The 24,252-nt window shown below is 34.6% G+C and overlaps 1 long non-coding RNA gene across 2 annotated transcripts in view; it reads right to left on the bottom strand.

The window, feature by feature from the left end:
• Nucleotides 1–8,557: 8,557 nt before the first annotated feature.
• The window catches only part of LOC129489473 (uncharacterized), a 202,663-nt gene continuing 186,968 nt past the window's right edge, over nt 8,558–24,252 (bottom strand). The window contains exons 6-7 of one of the 2 annotated variants that reach the window (XR_008659995.2): nt 24,156–24,215; nt 8,558–8,660 (exon numbers count right to left, since the gene is read on the bottom strand). This is a non-coding gene — a long non-coding RNA (uncharacterized lncRNA). Of the gene's footprint in view, nt 8,661–24,096; nt 24,216–24,252 lie in introns of those variants that run through there. The other variant, XR_010113675.1, reaches the window with a different exon arrangement.

Below are 24,252 nucleotides of genomic sequence, written 5' to 3'. Positions count from 1 at the left end.
CTGCGGTAACAGTGGGCCATTCCTTGACTATTTAACTCAACCCTTCCCTAGGAGCCACTGGGGGCCAGGAATGAGTCATGGTGCTTGGCAACGCTATGCAGGGTTCCCAGCTTTTCTCCCCCTTCAGCCTAGGCTCTGCATCCTCCCTCTGTCTGCTCTCAATGCCCTCCTTCCAAAGATCTGCAGAGAGTGTGCTGGTTTATTGAAGGTCTTTTCTCTCAGTGGTAGATGCTCTTCCTGGCTGTGTCTAGTTGGCCATCTTGGTCAATTTTTATATTTTAATTATTTATACAGATATCATTATTTCCCTTGTGTTTATATGTTACACTAGTTTTCTATCACTGCTGTAACAAAATACTATAAATGTAGTGGCTTAAAGCCATTCACATTAAGTTCTGTAGGACAGAAATCAGAGTAAGTTTCACTGGTTCCTCTTCTGTAGGTCTTACATGGCCAAAATTAACGTATTGACTCACCTGAGTTATTATCTGGGGAGAAATTTCATCTAAGCTGTTTCATGTTGTTTGCAGAAATCAGTTTCTTGTGGCTGTGGGACTGAGGTCTTTATTTCCTTGCTGTCTGTCAGCAGGGAGCCTCTCTCAGCACTTAATGCCAGAGCTGCATTGCTGTTATATTGCCCTCTTCATCTTCAAACCAGCAATAGCATGTCAAGTCCTTCTGGTGCTCAAATCTCTCTGACTTCTTCTTCTGCCCCACTTCTTCTTCTTCCGGAAAGTTCTTTACTTTTTGGGGCTCAGAAGAAAAAGACCACATGTTGTACAATTTCATCTGCATAAAACATTAAAAAAATAAAATGCATAGTTATAGAAAGCAGATAGGGAGTTGCCTGGGCCACAGGTGGGTGTTAAGATTGATTGAACAGGGATATAAGAGAACATTCCGAGGTGATAGGAATCTTCTCTATCTTGTTTATGTTAGAGATTAAATTATGTGTGCATTTGACAAAATTATTGAACTGTACACAAAAATGGGTTTAATTTATAAAATGCATCTTGTATTTCAATAAAGTTTGTGTCAAAAATACAGTTCTCCATTGTTTAGATGAGCAATGCCAAGTTTAGCCATTTGTTTCAGGAGGTTTGTAAGAATATATTAGAGAAGAAAGGTAGCTGATTACTCTAACTTTGTCTCATCTCTCTGCTGAGTCCCAGGGGAGGGAAAAGACACAAGAAAATCATTCTGAAAATTTGGAGTTCTGAGAGAAACAAACACCTGTACTGGATTATGCATTTCGTATGCCTTTCTGTCTAAAATTTGTCTTTTGAATGGTGCACTTAGAAGAGCTTTTGCTCAGTTGTAGTGGCTTTTATGGCAAGAAATGCATAGCATTTTAAGATAAGAATAGCCTCTGAGAGGGTGAATTTCAACTCTTCATATGTGTTCTGCAAAACGTTTTACTTTTCTTATAACTATAATATTCATGTGTTTCATGGTCAATGACAAATTTTGCCCCAGTAATTACCATGTTATATTTTATGAATTAATTCTTTCAGAAGATTTCCTTTGATTTGATGCTTACACTCTGTAGACACTGCTCTAGTTTTTTTTTAACTTCTAAAATGGTAGTAAAACATATATAACATAAAATTTAACATTTTAACAATTTTTAAGTGTCAGTTTCAGTGACATTAAGTAAATTCACACTGTAGTGCAACCATCACCACTATCCATCTCTGGAACGTTTTTTTCTTCCCAAACTGAAATTTCATACACATTAAACAATAACTTGCCAAGCCAGCTTCCCCCAGCTTCTGGCCATCATCATTCTACTTTACGTCTTCATGAATCTGTCTATTCTAGGCAGCTCAAATAAATGGAATCCTGTGACATTTTTTTCCTTTGTTACTGGTTTATTTTACTTCATGTGATATCTTCAAACTTCATCCATATTGAGGCATGTGTTAGAATTTTCTCCCTTTTTCAGGCTGAATAATATTTCATTGTGTGTACATACCACATTTCATTTATTTATTCATCCACTGATGGACTCTCCCTTTTGGTTATTGTGAATAATGCTTCTATGATCATTGGTATACAAATCTCTGGCCCACCCCTGCTTTCAATTCTTTTGGGTTTATGTTCAGATATGGTATTGCTAGATCACATGGTAATTTTATGTTTAATTTTTTGGTGAACAACCATTCCATTTTCCACAGTGGCTGCACCATTTTAGATTCCCACCAGCAATGCACAAGGGTTCCAATTTACTTACATCTTTGCCAACACTTTTTATTTTATCTTGTTTTTGTGTGTATGTGTGTGTTTTTTAAAATCTATCTTAGCCATTCTCATGGACATGAAGTGATATCTCATTGTGGTTTTGACTTGCATATCCCTAAGGCAAATCCCTACTGATGGTAAGCACATTTTCATGTACTGGTTGCTCATTTGTCTGTCTTCTTCTTTGGAGCAATGTCTATTCATCCTTTAGGACAGTTTTAAATCAGTTTTGTTTTTTGTTACTACTGAGTTGTAAGAGTTTTAAAATATATCCTGGATATTAATCCCTTATCACATATGTCATTTGCAAATATTTTATTATACTATGTAGGTTGCTTTTTTACTCTGTTGCTTATGGGCTAATGCACAAATGTTTTAAATTTTGAGCGTTAGATTTTGATGGTCTAATTTTTTCAATTTTAACATTTTTTTACATATGATTTTAGTATTATATCCAAGAAATTTTAAACAATTTTAATTGAACTGAATATATGTATTCATATATTCATATAAAAACTGAATTTTTATATGTATATTCAGTTCAATTAAAAATTATATATTATATATACATATATAGTAAAAATTATAATATGTAAATTATATATTCATATTATATATTTATATATGTATAAAGGAATGTGAAGCTATTTATTGACTACTGTACACCAGTATTTAAAATAAAGAATATACAGCTGGATAACATTCTGATTATTACAAAGGTATTGTTTTCCTTCATTTTCTTGGCTTCTGCTAAACCAGTAACCCAAATACTGAAAAAAATGAGCCTACATGTAAGGAATGAGTTGGGTAAAGGAAAACACATGCAGGTCAATTGTTTACATTATACACGTGTCTTTACCCATTTATGCCAGCAGGTCCTAAACTGCCTTTTCTAAACTTATCTGATTAGGTTTCCATGAGCCAAGACTGAGACATTCCACAAATCATGATGTTTCAATCAATATAGCACAAGGATTACAGCTTTTTCTAAAGGAAAGGCTCATTAGAGGAATCTTTAAATTTGTCTATTTGACTAACACTTGCTTAGCCAATTAAAACAGCAAGATTTGTCTACTTTCCTCGTCTGAGTGAGGAGGTTGTTGGTAGTAATAAAAAATCTTCCTTTTAGAAATTTTGAAAACAAACAATCACATTTATATGAATATAGGTATCAATGTGTGTTCTGATGTGGATGCTTTAAATTATCCAGTTAATTATAGAATCATCTATGTAATTTGAAATATTACAACTTCAGGAAAAATTTCAATTTAACTTGAAGTGATTTATTTCTTAGGTTGCACAGAATTATGGCATCCCAGGACCATGGGCATACCCATGGTTTTTGTTTTGGTGAAAGTTTAAAAATAAACCAAGGAAGAAAACCATTTACATTTGTATTTTAAGCATAAACACACAAAACATAAAACTCAGAATGGTTCTTAGGCATACAAGTTAAACACAAGTACTGATTGTATAATGACTAAGGAAGTTTCCCTCAACATTAACAAAGCTGTTCTCTAGTGCAGAGGACAAAATATGCCATGGTATCAAATGTTCTTTTCTGATAAAGAAAGCAACTACAGAAAGTTTCATTTATTTGTTGAAAGTAACAAATGTGATTGATGCAAAAAAAAAAAAACTCCTGACAAATCTCCCAATGCTACTTTGAAAACAAACATATCAAACTTGATTTTCATTAGAATGTAGAGATTTCTTCACATTAGTAAATAAAAAACCAAGATCCAGATTTTATATATATATATATATATATATATATATATATATATATAAAATACATATGTAAAATGCAATGCAAACAATTGTTGAGCTTCATCTTCTCGTCAAGAATGTCAAGGCAATCGTTCTTCATAAGAAGCAATTACAATTTGATGACTCCTCACGTTTGCCTCTTTTGCCTGCAGCAAGTCTGCCTCATCTAAATATTCCCATTCCAGACGAAATATCCATTCCCCACTTCTCTCTGTGGCAATTTTTCTTTCTGGATCATGACCTCTGGCGAAGCCTCTTGGTTTGTCAGCAGCATCTCTTTTGTTTGATTTACTATCATCAGATTCACTGTCAGATAAACATTTCCTTTTTGTATCATCTTTTTCTTTGCCAGCTTTTTGAGAATTAAGAAATGTTTCAATTAACTCTAGACAGTCTAAGTAGTCTTCCGGTTCCCAAGTACTGTCAGCATTTGTAAATCCCTTCCACTTTGGGAAATACTCCAGCTTCCCATTTGCTATTTCCACCACAAATTCTTCAGTCTCTGCCTCTTTGACTTTTATACACTTCCCATTCTGTTACTTTCCCATTTTTTGCAATGTAGTTTTATTGGAGGTCATTTTTTATTGCAGGCTTGAAGAGCTATTCACTGCCTCTGAGCTGCTCCAGTTTCCGGCCCTGCACGCCTCACATACATATGTTCTTATATAGCACTGTGGAAAACATTTGAATTTCACTTGGCATGAATGTAAAACTTATGAGTTAAGTCTCTCTGAATTATTTTCTAGACAGTCCAGGCAAAATAAACTGTTTTGTCTGATTTTAAATCAATCCTGAACTGAAACACTGGCATTAAAATTAGTAATGCCTGGCTAGAACATAATTATCAAGATATATAGTCCAGAATTAATGATTAAGGTGTGTGTGTCTAAGTCATTATCAAAATATTGAGACAACATTAAATATATTCATAAAGAATTGAAAACCCTTAGGCATATGTTCATTCATGTCATTCATGTTTAAATATCTTATTCCAGTTGACTAATGATAAGTAAAGGAATTCCTTACAGCAAAATATGTTGACATACCTGAACACTGATGGAGTCATTAATGTCTATTTAATGAAAGGCTTTGAATGTACTCACTATAGTCCCTTCCAGAGGAGACTCTCCTGTGTTTAGAGCATGAAAGCTGTGCCATCAACATGTCCCTTACCTTTCAAACGTGCTGGGAAACAGTAATGGTGGCTTAACATATTCAAAAGTATGAATCTATCAATGTATATGCAGAGTCACTTACTCCACTAAATCACTCTTTATTTTTCTCTTCATAATGTCTTTAATTTCCTTTAAAACCTATTAAATATTATTGCATCAGAATTTACAACAATTACATATTTGAGGCATATAATTTATTATGTGACACGCTACATATTTATACAACATTTAAAGAAATGCATGCAACCACTTCAGGTTTTACAGAAACATGATTTTATGGTGCTGAATTTAAATGTAAATACAGAACTTAATGCGGGATGCTTTAAAAAGAATTGTAGCCTTTACTTTTAGTCCATTTATAAGCAATGTTCTTTTATAGGTATATTATTTTGGCATCACCAAAATTATGTATTTTGGTATAAGCATAACTCACATTTATGATACACATGTTCTACCTGATATAATAGGTAATATAATTCTAAATATGATAATTTAAAATATTGGATACATAGCCTGCAAATGACCAGTGAATAGTGATTGTCATTCTCTTCTAAGTTTGTATTTTTCTCTCAGTTGATGATTCATGTATCTCATTATCACCCATCTGTTAAATTAACTTTACTTATAATTAATGTCATCTCCAATGAAAACCTCCTACACTTAAATAGAACAATGTATTAAAAACCATAAGTTTTTTAATAAATGAAAACTACTTCAAGTTAAAATTTGAAGCAATATGCAGAACATCATTTCCTGTTAGTAGGTTGTATAAAAATTAAAAAAAAATGAATCAGAATGGCTTGAATCCTCATCATGCTAAACAGGAGACATGAGTGAGGGTGCGATAACTCTGTAACCTCTATGTTAATGCTGACTTTCAGCTCAAATTTCTGTCTGGAGAAACCCAAAATTCTGTGATGATGTTAATGTTAGGGATAGAAATCCCAAAACAGGCTGCTTAGATTATTTCAAAGTTTTACACAAGACAATGGGAATGTGACTTTCCAGATCTTGGGTTTCTTGTTTGTTGGATTTACTTTCTAGTAATGAGTTCCAGTTTAGTAGTCAAGAAAATGTGGATATATAACCACATGCTTTACAACTGAATATTGACTTTCCTTCTCTACCAACTACCCTGCCACCCAAGGAAAGTGATGTTAATAAGCAGAATAACAATGATAATGATTTATTTCATCAAGCACTTGTTGTGTAACAGGCATGATCCTATCTCATTTCAACCTGAGAAAACTGTGTTCAAATAAAGAAAGAACAACTGTTAGAACCACATTTACATTTAGAATTTAAATAAACTTTCTTTTGTTAGCCTGTCATAAAACATAATCAATATCAGCCAATAGTATAGAAGAGTTTATGGTTAAAAATTTGCCTTTACCACCCTTTCCAACTCTAATATTTCTACCCTGAGGGAACAGTCTAATATTCTTTCTGTTTCTGTTTTTCCTAGTTATTTCCTCCATAATTATAGATATTATTTTACCACATTTTCTTTATTTATCAACCTCTGGCAGTACTTACTGGCTGTATCTTAAAAAACTAAAAGTTTAGCTCATTTTATCTCCTGCCTTCTTGTCCACTAATTTTCTCAGTGCTTGATTATTATATTATGGTTTTATTGATATTGATTCTTAAGTAACTTTAAATATTATAATCCAATTTTTTATTGTTTCAGCCACTTTAAAAAATATTTGTTGACTCTTTCTTTGTAAATATAAGAATAATAGTGCCTCTAAAATTATTTCTCTTTTCTTCCCACTTTCCATATGCTATTCCTATTTATTTTAATTTTACATTGTCAAGGTAATTAATATTATATTACATCCTCAATCATAACTAAGTCTTTCTTACTTTGTACCTTGACTCTGAAATTTTAGAATAGTTTTATTATCATTTTGTTAGCTAAACATTGTTTATCACTGGCATGCTAGGGTTCAATTTCGTTCTGTCTAACCTCACCGTCCCTCAGTAGACACAGTTCAATTTACTGTATCCCTCATCCCTCATTTCAAGCTCTATACACCTGATGATTACAACCTAGATTCTGTCCTTAGTTCTCATAAACAGTTACACTCTCTTATTTCTTTAGTATCCATGCAGCAGCTCCTGTGTATGACTTCTATAAGTTAAAAAAATCTTGTCCTGTAATAACCACTCCCTTCAATTTTCTTTCCTGTTACAGTTTTATTCCTTTTGTGTAACTTTACTTTCATTTCAGGAGCGTTTTTGATCCAAATGAAAGCAATATTTTTGCACAGGCTGTCATCTTCAAATGGAATTCATGAAAATTGGTAACTCTGCTTAGCTGTCTCCATGGTTCAGGCTTCCTCTCTCTAAATAAATATGGCAGTGATGGATTTGATATCTTGACTCTTTTTCAACCACGTCTACTTGACAAGGGATCTTTTCCAAGGTCGCTTTTCCAGGAAAGGTCAATGGGATCAGGCCTCAAGGAATCATGGAAATAGGTAAGGTATTACTATGCCAAGTTCCCCTGTGATGGTGAATCAATAATCCTTCCACCTACTACTTTTTACCTGCTTACCACTGGTGCATTTATCCCAAAGTAAGGGGCTAATTCTCAGTATAATCTTCACACTTAAGAATAGTGTAAACACTGTTGGGTTTTCTATTATGGTTAGTTAGCATAATACTTAACTAGTTTAGGGAGACTAAGATTAAAAAATCCATACTATTTTGATATTCAGGCATGACAGGCCCATAAAGAATCTTAATTGTTACATTTTTATTGACAAAAAGACATAAAATAAGATGATTTAGTCAGTTCCAGAAGAAAAATCCTAATTAGTATCTATGGTTGCTGCTTCTCCCAGAGGCAGGCATGGTGCCACCCATACAGAGTACTGGAATCCGTAGAACAGTGGTGTCTTGGGGGAAAGGAGGCAAAAGGAAGAGTAGAAACACCAGAGAGGACAGCTGACCTCTTTTGTTTTGGGAGGTCATAAAAGGAAAAGGGAACTAAAAACAAAACAAAATTCTAAGCAGGCCGCCTTCAGGAATTTCAAGGATCCACTTTGAAAGGTGAGAATTCTGGGCTGGGCAAAGGGGAAAAGATCATGTGTCAGTATCTGGGTAGCATTACTTTGAACAAAATTCCAATATTTCTTGATTATGGGGGTGTCCTAATAAAGATTAGAAAAATCAGAAAATGGTCTAGCACTAATAAATAAGTTTAATCACTATAGGAAAATAAATGTGGAAGAGCTCTTGCTCTTTGACCAGCATACAGGTTAAGATATTTGAACCATGAAAGTTGGGAAAGTGAAAAAAAATGTAGTAACCTGAGTCCGTGTTTCTTCTGGCATCTAGATTCTGTTAAAGTGTAGGTCCTCAGCTTCAGTGCATAAGACAGCAGACTGCTTTCGAATCCTACTTGTTCATGGCAATGTATTTCCTAATATTCTGCAGTCTCATCTTCTTTCTGTTTATGGGGTGAGGCTGGGAGAGATGTAGATCTGTAATTTGCTTTGCAGCTCTTACAAAGTCTTGAAATTTAAATGTGATTATAAAATTCTTCTTTTAATTTTATCAGAATGCCTCATGCTATTATTTTATTCCAATTTTTCCTTTTAAATTCACTATTACAAATTCAAAAATCAATCGCTGACCATGACATGCTTTTCAGTAGGACTATGAAGATCAAACCAGATCCTCTGTTCTCATGCTCCCTAGACACTGAACAAAGGTAGATATGATTTTGCCACAAACACTCCTCTGTCTCTGGTTGTCTATTTTCTTATTTTTTTTCCACATGCCACATTAAGCAACATCCAAAAGCATCACCAGTAAATTTACAACACTAAGGAACAGCTTGCTTGCTTAATGCTGTGAGAATCGACAAGATCTAAAAAGCTAAAGCCAGAAATCTGTGATAAACTTCAATCTGATGAACACATGAGTCAACCAAACAGCCTTCAAGAACCAGATCAATCTAAAAGTTAATAGAGAATCACATGGGTCCAAGCCATGATTTTGTAAGATACATTATCTGGTGCTATAATCCTACTTTTTAAGCATCTCCTAAAAGCAGACTTTATGTCAGAGCAGGGTTATCTAATGTAAGGTAGCAGATGTAAGATACAATTTAAAAAAATGTTGAATAGGAAACATACTACAGGAGAAAAGCACAGAATGTAATAACACATTTCTTAAAAATTATAATTTAATTGTTTTTATTTAAGTGTAGCAGCATGGTTATGAAAAAATGGGAAAATGTAGACAGAAAGAATATGACAATGTTTAAAGCCAATAAGAGGTTTTACTTATTTATTTTTTAACCCATTGACATGCCCAGAGCAACAAACTTGCATTGTGAAATTTTGCAAAAATTTCCACTTCCAGAGGGCAACCTACATAAGGACTAATGTTTAAGGACAGCTTGAATTTTATAGGCAAGGAGTGGCAAAAACACTTTAATAAAGTTCGCCCCTGCTGATCTTGCTGATAGTACCTCCTGCAATGCATTACAACTTCTCTATATGCCAAATGGCTGTAGTTTTAATCCACAATCATTACAATACTGAGCTTTTGAAATCCTGGAGACGCAGACTTTATAACTGAGGAATACAACATAAGAATAACAGTGTTCCAGTTGGGAATCCATTTATCTCTCAGATCTCCATAGAATTATGTGTAATTGGTCAGCTTGTGAAAAGAGTCCTTGTTTCTATCAGAGTATTTTTAAACAGATTTTCTTTTCTGAATTGAGTGTTAACTTTTGTTTTTATAAACATTTATGGTATGTATTTAAGTTAGCATGAAATTCTCAAATTTCTCCTGTTAGCAAACTGGGAAATTAAACCAGTAGAAACTCTAATTTTCCCAGTTAGGGGAAAAGTCATAACTAGGAATAATGTGATTTGACCAAAGCGGATAGAGGGTGTACACTTCATAGTCACGTTAGCATTTCAAATTTTATCATTCATACCAGCACAGGATTTTTTCCATATATTTCAACTAATATGGATTTATTATCCATCTCAAGTGACATGTTTCCTATTTGCACAGTCTAATTATGGATCAATTAACACTATGGAGTTTAAACACATATCGTGTATTTTAATGCCCTATCTAGAATTAGACAGATGTTACATTTCAATATGAGAAAAATATCATTAATTATCTAACACTTAAAATGGTTTTAAATGATGATGAATGACATGTAATTCTGTGCTCTTTGATGCCTACAAATATACATACAGAAAGCATCTTTACTTGCCTCAATATTTACAATTATTTAGCATGTAAGGCTCTTGAGTACAAAATATAATTGTTTGGTAATTTTAACTAACAAATCATAGATTCACAATTTATTGGCATTTTGGAATTGTTTCTAGCTCTTATGTTGTGTTTTCTGAGGCATAGACAGGTTGCAGTGTTGTGGTATACTACATGCTTTTATTTACCTAGAATTTCTTTTAGTCTAATGCTAATTTATTTTAATTCCTCATCCTGGGATCTTATACTAATCAGAGAACAATAAACAGCCTGAACCATTCTACCACCAGCTGCTTAAGGTGCTCTGAGCTCTCACTATAACTCTGTTTTAAGGGGTTGCAGAAGCAAATATGGACAAATTAAGAAAAAAATACAAAAAATAATTAGATATAAAATAAACACATAAACTCAGAAATTTGCTATAAATCATGAGTGATTATATTCTGACATATGTCAGAAAGTACTACATTTCCATAGCCAATTTTCACTGTTCAAATTATCTAATCATACACATCATAAGGGGCACATATTTCCGAAGTAGAAGAGACAATATTTAAATAACTTGTCTTGCTGAAATATCTGTAACCATAATTTTGTGTTCCTTTTTTTTGTTTGTTTTGTTTAAACGGAGTCTCACTCTGTCTCCCAGGCTGGAGTGCAGTGGCACGATCTGGGCTCACTGCAGGCTCCGCCTCCCGGGTTCTCACCATTCTTCTGCCTCTGCCTCCCACAGCGTAGTTGGCACTACAGGGGCCCGCCACCACGCCCGGCTATATATATATATATATTTTTTTGTATTTTTAGTAGAGACGGAGTTTCACTGTGTTAGCCAGGATGGTCTCGATCTCCTGACCTCGTGATCCTGGGCCTCGGCCTCCCAAAGTGCTGGGATTACAGGCGTGAGCTACCGTGCCCAGCCAATCTTGTGGTTTTTTAACTTTCCTTAATGTTGTAATTTAAACTTAAGCTATTATTTGCCTATAATTGCTTTTATAAAATTAAAGGTAATTTGATATTTAACAAGAAGATATATGACAATACAAAAACATATTTTATTAACTGGAAATGGATCTATCTCGTGAACAGAGGTAGCCATCTATATTCTAGTGGGTTTCATTTGTGATACCAAGTTGTACTATGGAACATGGGTCTCAGCTATAAAATTTTGCTCTGTTACTGAGACTCTGAAAAAAATTCAACAAGTCTCTGACATATGTAAAATTATGTTTAAATTAAACAATTTTTAAAAATCAACTGTCATTAATTATTTAAAGGAAAATGTGTTTAAAGTAAGAATTAATAATCATAGGTCAGTGTAAACACTGGGATCCTTAATTAAACTTCAGGGATTCTAATTCTAGCTATAGCACTTAATAGTTATGTAACCTTGGAACAAGTATTTGTGTTCTGTGTGATTCATCCACAAAATGAGCATAGAAAAGTATCTACCATGTGGGGTTATTATATAATTAAATTAATTGACGTATATAAAATATTTTAAAATAGTGCTTAGTGTGTTAGTATTTACATCCTTCTTGCTGTTATTTACTTAAATTAACTATTTTCTCACATTGCTGTATAAGATGAACACCCAATTCATATTCAGTGGGCTGGCTATGAATCTAACTGCAGACAACAAATGGGAAGAGTCATTATTCACGGTGTTAGCATTATCTATGATTTAATACTTAGCCAGATTCAAATATTTTTGACATCACTGTGGCCCTTGTACTCATTTAGGTTTGTGATGTGATGCTAGAAGAGAACATCTACCAAAATGCTTTACAGAAATAAAAAGTTTCAAATCATATTCCTCTTTTCCTGCATGCCCTCTAATTTTCTTATGCCTCTCCTTGTCAGTAAACAATGACTTTATTATATCTGATGGTAGACTTTATACTATACCTTTCTATTCTTTAATTGAGACTTATGTGTTTTCTGTACCATAGTAACCTAAAAAATGCATGAGCTAATGAATTGTTAGCTCATTTTTGTTTTTGTGTCCCAGACTCAGCTCACACAAGGTCCCTTTTTTTTTTTTGAGACGGAGTCTCACTCTGTCGCCCAGGCTGGAGTACAGTGGCACGATCTTGGCTAACTGCAAGCTCTGCCTCCTGGGTTCAACCATTCTCCTGCCTCAGCCTCCCGAGTAGCTGGGACTACAGGTGCCCACCACCACCCCAGGCTAATTTTTTTGTATTTTTAGTAGAGATGGGGTTTCACCGTGTTAGCCAGGATGGTCTCCATCTCCTGACCTTGTGATCCGCCCGCCTCGGCCTCCCAAAGTGCTGGGATTACAGGCATGAGCCAACGCGCCCAGCCCACAAGGTCCCTTCTATTACAGATCCTACGTTATAGTATATTTACTATAATCTATTTTATTTATGTATGTTATATTTAAAACATATTTTATTTTATATTTAAACATATACAATTTATTTCAAGAAATATTTCATTGTGTAAGAATTAATATTAATAATATTTCTGTTATTTTTGAGGGACTATCAAAACTATTAAAAAGGTTACCTTATATAAAACACTCAGGGTTGTCCAAGCACATTATCCCAGAGGAAAGTCAAAAGAACAATTATTTTTTGATCTTTTGATTGTAGCTATCTTGCAGGAATAAACTTTATGCCTGCAAGATAGCTATAAAAAAAAAGATTAAAAAAATAGGTGTTGGCATGGATGCAGTGAAAAATGAACACTTCTACACTGCTGGTAGGAATGTAAACTAGTAAAACCACTATGGAAAATAGTGTGGAGATCCCTTAAAGAACTAAAAGTAGAACTACCATTTGATATAGCAATCCTACTACTGAGTAACTACCCAGAGGAAAAGACGCTATTATACAAAAGAGATACTTGTACACACGTTGATAGCACAATTTGCGATAGCAAAAATACGGAACCAGCCCAAATGCTCATCAATCAATGAGTGCATAAAGCAATTGCGATATATATATAGATATATATTTAAATATATATATGAAGGAATAGTACTCAGCCATAAAAAGGAAGGAATTAATGGCATTTGCAGCAACCTGGATGGAACTGGAAACTATTATTCTAAGTGAAGTAACTCAGAAATGGCAAAGCAAACATCATATGTTCTCACTCATAAGTGGGAGCTAAGCTATTAGGATGCAAAGGCATAAGAATGATACAATGAACTTTGGGGTTTAGGGAGAAAGGGTGGGAGTGGGGTAGAGGATGAAAGAATACAAATTAGGTTCAGTGTATACTGTTTGGGCATTAAGTGCACCAAAATCTCACAAATCACAACTAAAGAACTTACTCATGTGACCAGATACCACCTGTTCCCCAAAAAACTATGGAAATAAAAAAGTAAAAATAAATAAATAACTTTTCTTGCAACTTTAGCAATAATCAGCATAATAATTTTAATAAATAATTTAATTGTAGGTATATTATTGATAAAGGGTCTGTATTCTAAAAATTATAATTTAGTAAATGGATTGAAATGAGCTTTGTTTGGCTCAAAACAACATTACATATAATCACGTGAAAATTACAAGCTTTAAAGAAGTTTAGTACCCTCTCTTTGTGGCCAGCATTTCTTGGTTTGCTTTGCCTTGCTTCTCTGTTTCTGTTTAATGAGGAAGCAAGTGGCCACATGTACTCTTGAGATCTGTTCTCCATTGGTCTGGGACCCAAAGTTGGAGAACTATTGACTTAGAGATGAGAATTTCATTAGAAGACAAGCACTTAAGGAGTAAGGCAAATTAGGCCTCTCTTGAAACACAGCCTTATTTGTTCTATGAATGACAAACTCCAGTGGCATCAGAATCTCTCTCCTTTCTGCAATGCCTTTATATAGGGTAAAATGCAAACTTTACTTCTCTGAAATTTGAGGTTAATGTAGACATAAAGGTCACAAAATCTCTATGACACTAGACTTATTATTGCTTCAAAAATTAGTCAAAATTATTTTTGATGTAATAATAGAAGAAAAAAATGAGAATTTTAATTGTGGGGACATCAAAGAAAACATCTGAGAACTCGGTTTAGATTAGCAGAAGCCCACATTTCATAAGCAAAAATACTGATAATCAAACTTCATATGGAGTCTCTTGTGTGTTTGGTCCTTAATTCTTGGTATTTATCTAATACCTTCCTATATAATAGAGGGACTAAAAGCCTGAAGACTTTCATAAGTATGCAAGCAAGCCAGTCTACAGCAATAATATAAGTATACCTCAGGTCTTCTAGCATCTCAAAACTCTATAGGCAACAGGGGGAGAGGCATGAAAATTAATGACATGAATAGAACACATTTTACCTAGGGCTTATTATAACCAGAATGCAGCAGTCCAAAGTTTTTATAACCTATAGTGCTCAAGATTGAGAATAAAAATAGATGGAGACAGAAAATATTGAGTTAGCTGTTTATTTTATGAAAACTCAAATCAAGGAGGGTACTCAATGTGAAAGCAGTCATTAACAAAATTGTGTTGAGGCAGTGGGTTGGGAGGAATAACAAAACAATTCATAGATTAGTAACTGAGCAGGTCCTGCTGAGTATGTGGGTTTTAATCCTGTTTTGCTGCCTGCTAGTTGGATGCCCCAGGGGAACATATTTCACACCTCTGTGCTTCACTTTTTTCATCTATACAATGGGGATGATAACAATAATAGTGCCTTCTTTAGGGTCATTTGAAGATCAAATTAAGATCTGTGAAGTACTAGTATATTGGGACCTTGTGGGCACCCGAGAGGTTCTCTGTTATTAATGGGCAAGGAAACAAATAAGAGTAGCTAATGAAAAAAGAATTGACATGGCAAACCTAGGCAAAACTTAAGTAACAATCAACATGATCAAAGCATAGCCATTGTTTTTCTTCCATTAATAATCATCCCTAAAATAATAGATTGAGGATAATTTTTTAAAAATTTACCTGTGGTAGAAAATAGTGAGGTTTTTGTCAATGAAGAAGTTTAGTTCAATTTTATGGTATGTACACATCAGAGTTTCTGGAATCTTTATCACATATTTCAAGGTTTCTCAAAATTTAGAATTTATAAATATACCTTTTATCTTCTGCATCCCTTGTCCTCCTGTATTTCCTCTTCATTTCTAAGTTTACTTTTTGATTTTTAACACATGTTAATCTCCAAATTATCTCAACATCTAACACTAAAAAAAGTTATTTGTTTTCTGAAAATTGCCTTCCAGTTTTTTTGGTATTTTTAAATTATTGCCTGGGTGCTAGGTTTTATTTTGGACAGACATAGTTAATATACAAGGTTAACTCTAGGTTATGAGATAGCCCACTCAAAAAGTCTCAAGTAGGTGGGACCTGTTGGATTATGATTTTGGACTTTTTTTTTTTTTTTTTTGCAGAAGTTCTATTTGCATCAACATTCATTAGTTTTCACACAGTATTCCAAATTCCCTGGGACAATTTTTGATATAATTTTTTCCTATTTTCTTTTATAATTTCACATTATGATCTGCATCATTAAAACCAAGTATAAATAAAGCAACTGTTCTGAACAAAGCAGACAAAGGAAGTGGTTGCCTAGCAACAGAAATCACAGAACAGATCCTGAACTCCTACTCAGATGGAGCCTCCATACCCCAGCTTGATGGTGAAAGCATTTTTGAGTATCTATTCTCTTACTGTGCATGTCCCTTACACTGGAAAAAGAAGCAGCTTTGGAATCTGCTATTAAATGGAATTGGAAATTAATAGCCTTCAGTAGAGTTTGTACTATTTCTTTAAGGTTCATGAATTATTATGTTGAAGATGATGAATGTTACACGCCTGACATGCTCACGCTTTTGTTTGAGCTGAGTGACTATGTACCTGAGAATTATTCTGAGTGCTCATGGGGTGACCATATGGGCTGAGCCAGAGATTAAAATGCATCTGAATCTGTGTGTGAACAAATCCAAAGCAAGCACTGGGACATCCTAGAAACCAAGTCAGCTTGATTCTCTCATATTGGGAATGCTGTTGTATACAGCTCTGGAATTGCATATGAGGGTTTGTGAACCCATGCAAATTACAACTAATTTATATTTTAATTCATATCATAATTCCCTGTGTTTGAGCACAGAAATCTTCAAAAATTTAAAAAAATACAAATAGATATTGTTCTCTTGCTTTGTGTGTGTGTTTTAAAAAATTATCTCTGAAATTAGTAGAAAGACCAGTATATTTCACAATTATTTTTTATTATTTTGAGGCTATAAGTTAAGCTTTTTATTTCTTTATGGATGTCAGATGCACAAAATTGGGTCATTCTTCATTTATTTTCTTGTTTAATATTATCCTTCATCCTTGCAAGGCCTCCTGGATTTCAGATATTTACTTAGCAGTATATTTTTAGTGCCTCCTTTGTATCTGGTTATCTTTCATAGATAAGTTAAGCCTTATCATTGATGCCAAATCTATGAGCCAACTCATACATAGATTCTGAGAAGTCAGGTTGAAAGCCCCCCTGAGTGGAAAAACTAAACTTGATTCCAACAATAAGTACCAATGTGAGTGGAATATAATGGAAAGATGTTGTAAAAGCCGCATAAAGTGTCATTTGCAAGAGAACAGCATGTAACACCACAGACAAAAGAGAGAGACAATACAACAGGAACCAGCTTTCCTGTGGTGATATGAAGAAAGTACAAAGTGAAATGAGGTAAGTGGTTGAGGGCCTAGACCATGAACCCTAAACCCATCATCTCAGGAGACAGTGGATAATTGTTAGTGGAGACTGTCTATGTGAGTATAGGGGGCAAGCTGGTGGCTGAGAGTAGTATGTTCTGAACCTTCTAAGGCAATGTTTCTGGTTTTGAGGGTCAAGTGAATACATAGTAAAGAAGTAAATAATAAAAGTTCTTGCTCTCCAGAGTTCACACTAAAATAGAGGAAGATGAGCACATAAATAAATGATTCTAAATTATGGTAAGTACAAGAACAGAGATTCACATGGCATGTTTCAAAGTAAAAGGGAGTGGGGACAAACAACTATACAGAGGAGAGGTATGGTCAGACTAGGCTTTCCTTCGCTAGCTAGCTTGTCCTATCTGTTCCCAAAGAGTTACATTCATCATGTAGTAAGAGATTTTCAGGCACATCTCCATGGAGATTCAATCTCCACTACACTGTGGAGTCTACAGTCATAACCTGGAGATATTGCAGGTTTGGTTGCAGATCACTGCAATAAAGAAAATATTGCAATGAAGTGAGTTGCACATATTTTTTGGTTTCCCAGTACTTATATAAGTTATGTTTATACTACACTATAGGTAACTGTGCAATAACAGTATGTCTAAAAAACACAACATCCATACCTTCATTAAAAATCTTTACTGCTAAAAATGATGTTATCATCTGTGCCTTTAGCACATTTTTATCTTTTTCCTTGTGGAGTCTTGCCTTGACTTTGATGGCTTTTGACCAATTAGACTGGGGGTTGCTGAAGGTTGGGGTGGCTGTAGAAATGTGGCTGTGGACATTTCTTAAAATAAGACCACGGTGAAGCTTGCTGCATAGATGAACTCTTCCTTTCATGAAAGATTTCTCTATAGTCTGTGATGCTGTTTCATAGCATTTTACCCACAGTAGAATTTCTTTCGAAAGTGGATTAAATCCTTTCAAACCTGGATGCTGCTTTATCAACTAAGTTCATGTAATATTTTAAATATTTTCTTCTCATCTCAAAAATGTTCACAGCATCTTCACCAGGACTACTTTCAAGAAACCACTTTATTTGTTCATTCATAAGAAGCAACTCCTCATCTGTACAAATTTTATCATGAGATTGCAGCAATTCAGTCACATCTTCAGGCTCCATTTCTATTTCTCTTGCAGTTTCTATCATATCTGCAGTTACTTTGTCTGCTGAAGTCTCAAACCCCTCAAAGTTTTTCACGAGTGTTGGAATCAACTTCTTCCAGTCTCCCGTAGATGTTGATATTTGGACCTCCCACGAATTACATTTGTAATGACATCTAGAATGATGAATATTTTCCAGGAAGTTTTCAATTTATTTGCCCAGATCCATCGGGGAAATCACAATATATGGCAGCTATAGCCTTATAAAATGAATTTCTTTCCTTTTTTTTTTCTTTAGATGGAGTTTTGCTCTTGTTGCCCAGGCTGGAGTGCAATGATGCCATCTCAGCTCCCCTCTGCCTCCCAGGTTCAAGTGATTCTCCTGCCTGAGCCTCCCAAGTAGTTGGGATTACAGGTGCCTGCCACCACATCCTGCTAGTTTTTGTATTTTTAGTAGAGATAGGGTTGCACCATGTTGGCCAGGCTGGTCTTGAACTCCTGGCCTCAGGTGATCTGCTAGCCTCGGCCTCCGAAAGTGCTGGGATTACAGGCCTGAGCCACTGTACCTGGCTAAAAGTATTTCTTAAGTAATAATACTCAAAAGTTGAAATTGTTCATTGATCCATGGGCTGCAGAATGGTTACGTTTGTAGGCATAAAATAAACATTAATTTCTTTGTACATTTCCATCAGAGCTCTTGAGTAATCAGATGCATTGGCAATAAGCAGTAATATTTTGAGAGGAATTATTTTTTCCTTAGCAGTAGGTCTTAATATTGGGCTTAAAATATTTATTAAATAGTGCTGTAAACAGATTTACTGTGATGTTGTAAACAGATGTGCTGTGATCCACGCTTCGTTGTTCCATTTATAGAGCACAAGGAGAGTAGATTCAGCACAATTCTTAAGGATCCTCTGATTTTCAGAATGGTAAATGAGCTCCACATGGTAAATGAACTTAAAGTCCAAATGGTGAATGAGATCCAAATAGTAAATGAGATTAAAGTCATCAGTGGCTCCTAACAAGAGCCAGTGTCCTTTGAAACTGCGAAGCCAGGCATAGATTTCTCTTTTCTAGCTATGAAAGTTCTAGATGGCATCTTCCTCCAATATAACATTGCTTTGCCTATATTGAAAATATGCTGTTTAGTGTAGCAACCTTCATCAATTATTTTAGCTTGAACTTCTAGATAACTTATGGCTTCACCTTGAATTTTCATGTTATGGTGAAAGCTTCTTTCCTTAAACCTAATGAAACTAATGAACCAACATCTGTTGGCTTCAATATTTTCTTCTGCAGCCTCCTCACCCCTCTTGGCCTTCACAGAGTTGAAGAGAGTTAGGTCCTTGTTTTAAATAGGTTTTGACTTAAGAGAATGTTATGGCCGATTTGATCTATCCAGACCACTAACACAAGCCTGTTTTGTTTTTTTATAATTTTTTGTGTTCACTGGAGTAGCACTTTTAATTTCCTTCAATAACGTCTCCTCTGCATTCACAACTTGGCTAACTGTATACTGCAATAGGCCTAACTTTCAGCCTATCTTGGCTTTTGACATGTCTTCCTCACTAAGCCTAATCTTTTCTATCTTTTGGTTTAAAGTGAGAGATGGGAGACTCTTCCTTTCATTTGAACACTTGGAGGCCAATGTAGGTTTATTAATTGGCATAATTTCAAAATTACTATGTCTTAGAAAATAGGGAAGCTGGAGGACAGGGAGAGAGATGAGGGAATAGCCAGACGGTGGAGCAATCAGAACACATACAACATTTATCAATCAAATTAGCTGTCCTATGTGGGTGGGGTTCTTGGTGCCCCAAAACAATTACTACAGGAACATTAAAGATTACTAATCACAGATGACCATAATAGGTATAATAATATCAACAAAGTCCAGGCACGTTAGCTCACACCTGTTATCCAACACTTTGGGAGGCCGAGGCATATCGATCACTTGAGGTCAACAGTTCAAGATCATGGCCAACATGGCAAAGCCCCATCACTACTAAAGATAAAAAAGTTAACTGGGTGTGGTGGCATGCACCTGTAGTCCCAGCTACTCAGGAGGCTGAAGTGGGAGAATTGCTTGAACCCAGGAAGAGAGGTTGCAGTGAGCCGAGATAGCACCACTGGACTCTAGCCTGGGAGGGAGAGTGAGACTCTGTCTCAATAATAATAATAATCATAATGAAAAAGTTTGAAATATTGTGAGAGTTACCAAAATGTAACACAGAGACACAAAATGAGCACATGCTATTGGAAAAATGGTGTCAATAGATTTGCTTGAAGCAGGGCTGCCACAAAATGTCAATCTGTAGAAAACACCGTATCAGTGAAAATCAACAAAGCAAAGCTCAATGAAACAAAGTCTACCTGTACTTCTCAAAGATATGACTTCTCAGATTTCCTGGAATTGTCAGCAACTATCAGTTTTTTACCTTTTCTCACCTGCCCAAATCAGAACTAGCTTAGAGCTTGCCCTTTCAGAGCAGTTGCTCTGAAACATAAATGTTTCATATCTCTTCTTAACATAAAATATATCTCTCTTTAACATAAATGCATATATTCTTTTCCAAAGCTGTCTTTCATTTTAGTAAAGTTGGTTCCTTCTCTAAAGATCAGGAGTAACTGCACAAAAGTAACACAGAATGTGAACAGTTTAGAGGCACTCAAATAAGTGTTCTCTTCAGTTCTGTGATTGTTTTGTTTCACAATTGCTGTGAAATGAAAACATACATTTAACTAGACAGAAAACCCTACTGGAATTGGCCACAGTGCTAATTATTTATATCCCTCTCAGTTCTTTAATTTGTTGTGGTGAAATGAATGTGATCAGCATGAGGATTCGTGGTAGGTAGGTGGCTCTGCAGATAGACTGTTTGAAGCTATGTCTGTATAAGTCAAAGCCTTTACAGATTTCACTCATCCTGCTTCTACTGCCACCTTCTATGTTGCTTAGGAATTCAGAGTTTCTTTGGATTGAACATTAGGACATTTTCATATTCACAATTGTCTCTTATTTCTGTATGGTATATAACATTAGAAGGGCTATAGGCTACCTGGGTAGGATGGAAGTTAAAACTCAGTTCACTCATCCCAGAAATTATTCAGATGGCTGTGAAGCAATATTCTTTCTTGAAGGGTAGCAGGGTGAGAAGAAAGAGCCCAGGAAATTGAAGACTTAGAATTGACATTTTGGCTCCACCATTTACTTACCATATGGCTTTGTTTCATAGTTGAGGGGAAAGGAACTTAATTTTCTTTGGTGCAAAATTAGAATAATGCCTAGCTGTCAGTGTTAGTGTCAGAATTAATTAAGATAAACAGAAGGGCCCAGCATATAGATAGTCCTTAACAAATGCTGGACTCTCCCCTTTGCTTAGTTTTCCTATTTGTTATGTCCTGATATTATCAGCCTTAAGTCTAGACGGGACTGGGACTTTGATGGTTTGGGCATATCTATTAATTAACGCTCATTTGTGAATTTAAGCACTGAGTGTTGTCACACCTCTCATCTAGTGAAAAACTACCTGCCGAAAGACTTGAATTCCATCACATCATTTTATGTTTTATGTGGTCCACAGCACTTTCCTACTGTGGTCTTAAAACTTTAAGGGCGTCCTACTGTGGTCTTAAAACTTTAAGGGCGTTCTCCTAGTTTCTTAGCCTTACTCACCTAGTTAGCAAGTGGAGTTACTCTAGGAATTTATAAAAATCTTCTGTTTGTGCTATGACGTTTACATGTAGCTGTATCTATGATATTAAATCTCGTATTCAGAATTGTTATTTTTGTTCCACTTTTTCATATATAATATTTGTTTATATTTATGGGGAACATTGACATTTTGATATGTGCACACAATGTGTAGTGATCAGAATTCTTCCCCCTGCAATGCAGAGAGAGGCTACTGACACCTGAGAAGGAATATTTCACATATATTGACAAGAGTGCATAGGTAGCTAGAGGATGTGTCTACTTCTGAATTTTGACAGAGGCATTTGCTACATTTGCATTTGTTCATTTGCTTATTTATTAACTTATTTATTACTTATTCAACAATTGTTTAATGTATACTGATTCTATACATGGCCTTGTATTTGACAGGCTTTATGCTGCAAGGCCTACACCATGATTTTTGCTTTCTCATAATAATGTACTTAGTAAGATGTGTTACACATTATGGTCACTCAATTTTATTGAAATGAATTCTTGGGAAAGAATTGTGTAGTACATTTACTTTAGTATTCTCTGGTGTTCTATGATAGGATAGATAAAATGGGGAAAGTAAAAGAATTGGTAGATTTTATTAACATATAGGCAATAAATGTTTTTCCTATTATATGTGCTGATCTTTTATTATTAAAAATCAGCCACATGTGTCATATCATACTTATACCACATCTTTGCCAACGTAGTAATTTTTTTGCATTCCTTAATAAATAAGTTCAATAATTTACCCTAAAATGCAAAAGTTAGTTTCAGAACTCAGGCTGCATTTTATTTTCAAGCTACAGTGAAGGCTAAATACTGCATCTTACCAGATACTCATCTAGTTAAAGTATTGTTGGTAGATAAAGTTTAAATAATTAATAACAATATTTATAGCACTTTAAAATATATCGTGACATTGTAGTGAAGATACAATTCTATTTCATTTTATAAATGATGAAATTGAAATTTTAGAAATTGAGAAAGACTTGCCCTTTTTAAACTCAGTGCTTTAAAATATATGTATCCATAATAATTCCATCTCTGATTAGTTTCAATTTTTTGACATAATGTTGATTCATGTTGAGGCTATACAAAATATAGATAATATAAACAAATTCATAAAAATAAGATGGATTCTGATGACTGAGATAGACATGATTTGCTCAGACATTTATTTCCTCCGCTTCCAAATGCACACACAGCCCTTACTCTAAGGAAATATTTCTCAAAGGTTCGTCTATAGGCTACATACCTCAGAATCACTCAGGAAGTCTAACAAAAGGAACATTCCTGGCTACTTCCCAAACTTCCTGAATCAAATTCCATGAAAGTGGAATTCTGGAAATGTATAGTTTTAAAAGCTCTCCTCCTCAATCTTAAGTAGATGAAAGTGTGAGAACAGCTGCTAAATGACTGTGGCCTTCCTGCAGTATAAGAATGTAATTCCATATACTGTTGATTATCCTGAGAGCTGGCCAGTCATGCAGAGCATCCAGGTGTTGAGAATTTTGCAGCACAAATAATCCTCACAAGAACAGATGATACTTGATAGCATAGCACAGTACAGTCATTTTAGAGAAAAAAGAAATATACAAAGCACAGAATGTGATGTTTCTCCACATTGACATTAGGAAGCTCACGCTTGAGAGAAATAATTTTCCTTCTAGTGTGATCAGCATTATTGACACATATAAATAAGCTGTGTATATGTAAGTTTGAGGTGGAAAATTCACATTTAAAAAGCGTTTTTCCTGCTTCTTCAAAGCCACTAGGTCATCAACTGAAATTTTCCTGTAAAGATTTAGACAGCATTGTATAATACGATGCTGTCCAATACAAATATAATAAGAGCCAAAAATGCAAGCCACATATAAAATTTCAAATTTTCTAGGAGCCACATTATAAAAAATAAAAAGAAGCAGGAGATATAAATTTTAGTAATATATTTTCTTTTACCTAGTACATCCAAAATATTATCATTTCAATATGCAAACAATATACAAATTATTGAGATAGCTTACATCCTTTAATTCATCTCAAGTTTTCAAAATCTCATCTCTATTTTTCACTTAAAACACTTCTTGTTTCAAACTAGTCATATATCAAGTGTGTGCAGCCACTTGTGGTTAGTGGCTGCCATATTGGGCTGTGCAGGTCTAATAGGTTTAATAGAGAAGAGTTGTGTTCACATCTTGTGCTTACCACTTAAATGTCTGGTGATGTCTAACAAGTAACACAACTTTTGAGCCACAGTTTTCTCATCTGAAAAAAATGTAAATTGGGAATAATATATAACATA

Source organism: Symphalangus syndactylus, chromosome 9, assembly GCF_028878055.3.
Source record: "Symphalangus syndactylus isolate Jambi chromosome 9, NHGRI_mSymSyn1-v2.1_pri, whole genome shotgun sequence".
Classification (NCBI taxonomy): domain Eukaryota; kingdom Metazoa; phylum Chordata; class Mammalia; order Primates; family Hylobatidae; genus Symphalangus; species Symphalangus syndactylus.
The sequence above is the reverse complement of the archived record's forward strand: the minus strand, read 5'-3'. Positions and strand labels throughout refer to the sequence as shown.